The sequence below is a fragment of the Rutidosis leptorrhynchoides genome, chromosome 9 (genome assembly GCF_046630445.1).
Source record: "Rutidosis leptorrhynchoides isolate AG116_Rl617_1_P2 chromosome 9, CSIRO_AGI_Rlap_v1, whole genome shotgun sequence".
In the NCBI taxonomy this organism is placed as follows: domain Eukaryota; kingdom Viridiplantae; phylum Streptophyta; class Magnoliopsida; order Asterales; family Asteraceae; genus Rutidosis; species Rutidosis leptorrhynchoides.
In genome coordinates this window covers 153,411,322-153,415,335 of record NC_092341.1, presented here as the reverse complement: position 1 = coordinate 153,415,335, position 4,014 = coordinate 153,411,322, and the positions used below count along the sequence as shown (strand labels likewise).

Genomic DNA, 4,014 nt, shown 5'->3' with positions numbered 1-4,014 from the left:
TAATTTTACAACAAACTTTCAATCTTCCGTAATTCAACCACAACAATTATTATCATTACGGTTTAACTTTACGTTTATTAGAAATCAAACACATTACATTCCATTTACTAATAATCAACCACATAACTTTTCACTTATTACAAATCGTTAATGTTGCTACTATTAATATAATTGTTATTTTTATGTTATTGTTATTATTTGATTTTTTTTATACTTTGAGTTTTTTTTACCCATTTCAGTTTATGCCATTTGCTTCTATTTTTTCCTTTACTTTTCATAATCGAATTTAGCTAACGTTTTTTCGCCGCATCGCGAGGGCGTCACAACTAGTTTAATATACTATTAGTGGATTAAGTTTAAAAGAATTTAAATTTTTTAAAAGCGAGAATCAAATTTAGATTGATAAATCCAACCAAAATCAAACTAAAAGTGGAACAAAAACTAAGAAAATCGAAATTGAATCAATGAACCTCAAAGTTGAACGTGATGTTTTGATAGAAGAAAGGTTAAAAATACAATTTTACACTTGTATGTTATGTATACTAGTTTATAACCCGCGATTTCGCGGGTTTTTAAAACAAGAGATGTTGATAAATAATTCTCAACGTTACGTGTATCCAACCAAAATACAAACGTCATTCATCCTTAACTGATAAAAATTAGATGCACTAACTGGATTTTTCCAATTCACTATTCAATATTAAACTTAATTTATGGTCTATTTTCCTAACACATTTGCATATTTTGGTTATTTGTTTACCTCCCTAAGACCACCAAAATGGATACCCATACGTAGCTCGAAGGTAAATAATTGTTACCATTCTTATAGTCACACCAAAAATTAATATAGCAAATCAATAATGAGAACCACCAAGACATTTTAATGATGATTGTTTTCCAGGAACAATGTTATGGCGTGTGCAAAACATTTGGTTGGAGATAGATGTACTAATAAATGAAAGAATCAATGCGGTTTCAAATACCGAAATGATTATATTTACCACTTAAAATTACAAGTAGATTTTGTTGAAGAATTAGTGTAGTTAGTTATATATATATTACCTAACGGAACATCGTTGTTCAAAAAAGCAAATTGCTTCAGCTGCCGAGATCTGCAATTTATAGGAAAATTTAGACCACACTGCCAATAGTCAAAGTAGAAAATGAAATGCTATGCTCAGTTGTAAAAAAAAGACTGTAAACCTCTCTTTGCACAAAGTTAACTTTTTCTTCTTCAATATGCCTGCGCCGTTCTTCAAAGTTCACCTACAAAAACTAATATAGTAAGATCAAAAAAAAAAAAAAAAAAAAAAAAAAAAAACATGTATGCACTAAAGTCCATTTAGACCCTCAAGCTCCAAGATATAAACATTAAACAGTATAATCAGACTGTAAGCCATCAATTACCACTATGTCTTTCACAGCTCTAACTCTAAATAAAATTACCCCGCCCAAACTAAAATTACCACTAAAATTACCACTATGTCTTTCACAGCTCTAAAATTACCACTATGTCCAAACTAAAATCCAGTCAAAATAACCAATACCCCGCCCAAACTAAAATTACCACTATGTCTTTCACAGCTCTAACTCTAAATAAAATTGCCACTCGTCAAAGTCAACATTTCATAATATTTTGCTTGACTTCAGTCTGCAGGAGTAACACTTGAACCAGCAACTTGATTTTTTTACTTGCATATTCTCCACATCATCATGCATAATTCACACCAAAACTTGCCCCAAGTTACCACCATAATCCACCATAATCGCCATTTTTTATGCTAAGGTTGAATTCATAAATATTCCTTTAAATGATCACGCACATGCATGCAAGTTTGTGTTGGACAATGGACATATCCTAATTAAGGATATCGACAACGATTTAATAACACATATAGGTGACCCACCCATCTTACCACCCCTACTAAGATCAATAAGTATAAACAACCAAATTTGAGTCATCTTCATCAGAATATATTTTAATGGCAATACTTGTACCTGGAGCCAAAACATATGATATGTCTTGTGCCTCTCTTATTTTGCTAAAACGCCTCTCTTATTTTGCTAAAACGAATGACATTGTATTATACTATTCTGTCATACAGGAGCTTCAAATCTCTTCTTAACATGCAGTTGTGAATAAGGTGATAAATCATCAGTATACACGAAATCTCAATATTCTATGGTTCAACATGACATAAAATTTGAAACAAATATAATAGAACCAAACATGTGTCAGTTATATATGACTAATTCAATAAAACCAATCAGTGAGGCAAAAAAATCTGAAAAATTACACAACAATCAGCAGCTACGTCGCAAAATTAAAAGGATAAGAACAACTAATGAGATAACTAACCGATTGAAATTGAAAGCAGTAGCAGAATTTCGCAGATTAATAACATATTCTTCTCGAAAACATGAATAAAAAATTCCAAGTGAACATTTTCACAAATATTTACAAGGCTTTTAAAAAAACCGATATCCACTTACACATATTTAAACCCTTACCCTATATAGAAAAAAATTACCCAATTTCAATATATAATCAACAAAGAAAACGAACTTAAATGAAAAACAGTAACATACCTGATGGGGTTTGACGCTTGTTTAAAGTTGACTAAACAGAGCGGCTGGATTTTTAGGTAATATGCTATCAGAATTCACCCTCAATACATGTATTAAGAAATCAAGTCTACTTGAGCAACGTTCAGAAATAGGTAAAATCATATAGATGAGCTAACCTTACTTGTCCTTCAGAAAATGAGATGATTGATTCAGTTCTGGGATAAAAAAGTACCTTAAATGTGTTAACTGTCCAAAGTTGCATTCTTCAACATGACACCATAGGTTCAGCTGGAGTTTCAAACAACTTAACATGCCAGCATTTCAAATGATGCAAAAATGTAGTTCTGTAATATGGGTTCACAGAAATACAAACACAAGAATGATGGAAAAGTTCGGTTAAGTCTCAATTTACATACAATTTAACCCATAAACCTAAATTTATCTATAGCTCAGTAAAAAGATAAATAAAACAAACTAATTTCAAGCATTTTATCCATAGCTTTCTTTTCTTCTACCATATAATCATTGATAGCAGTAAATAATATAAGAAATCGTAAATTTTAGGTGTACAGCTGTGATGAAGATTCAAAATTGTTGAATGTGAGATATGATAAAAGTAAACAATTGAACCGATCGTAAAAAAAATAGATTATCATAGAATATGTACTTAAATCGAATGTTCATCGTATATCGTGACTTACATATTTCTGGATCGATTCATTCGAATGGATTATCAGAAATGGAAGTTTTTCTAATCAGATGTATTCGCCATTTCTTCTTTATCGCAAAAAAGAGAATCGTCGCTTTGCCTTTATTGAAGAACCTTAATTGTATATGGATGAATGCTTCGATTTGACAAAAGCTAATTGTATCTAGATGAATCGTTGATTTGAAGAACTTTTGTAGAATAGTGTATTGTACCCAAGAAAATCTTTGATTTGAAGAGCCCTAATTATTGGGTGAATGCTGCGTTTTCGTGTTACTGAATAATGCGAATAATAAGGTAGACCCGTATTTTCATTTGGGAACGGAGTATTTGAGGGTACTGTTGTAAATATACAAATACAATGAGAAGAGAGAGATAATTGTTGCCTAATCAAGGTAATTAATGGTTGTGATTAAAAGTTGATTTTGAATCCAATAGTTGGTTCCGGCGAACAAGTATGGGTAATAAAATAGCTTTGTTATTATATATAATATATAATATATAATATAGATAGATGGTTAAACTTAACTAGAAATAAAAATGGCTTAGAAAATTTCGCAGCCCGTGGGTATCCACTCTTTGATGTGTGTGGGTAAACACATGAAATCATACCCGGCGAACAAGTATGGGTAATAAAGTGAACCGGTCGATTGATAATGAGCTATCCCTAATAGGTAAAATTCGAGATATCAATTTACGAGACTCATTTAGGTTTTGACGCTTATGTGCATAAGCTTATT

General features: G+C 31.1%; 1 long non-coding RNA gene across 3 annotated transcripts; it reads right to left on the bottom strand.

The window, feature by feature from the left end:
- Positions 1-894: 894 nt before the first annotated feature.
- LOC139867157 (uncharacterized) lies at positions 895-2,676 on the bottom strand. Of its 3 annotated transcripts, none has more exons than XR_011765768.1 (4): positions 2,590-2,676; positions 1,999-2,121; positions 1,204-1,266; positions 895-1,112 (listed from the first exon to the last, which is right to left on the bottom strand). It is a non-coding gene; the product is annotated as an uncharacterized lncRNA (long non-coding RNA). The 3 variants fall into 3 exon arrangements; XR_011765767.1 differs by having other exon boundaries at positions 1,999-2,118; XR_011765766.1 differs by lacking the exon at positions 2,590-2,676 and having other exon boundaries at positions 1,999-2,560.
- Positions 2,677-4,014: the final 1,338 nt, after the last annotated feature.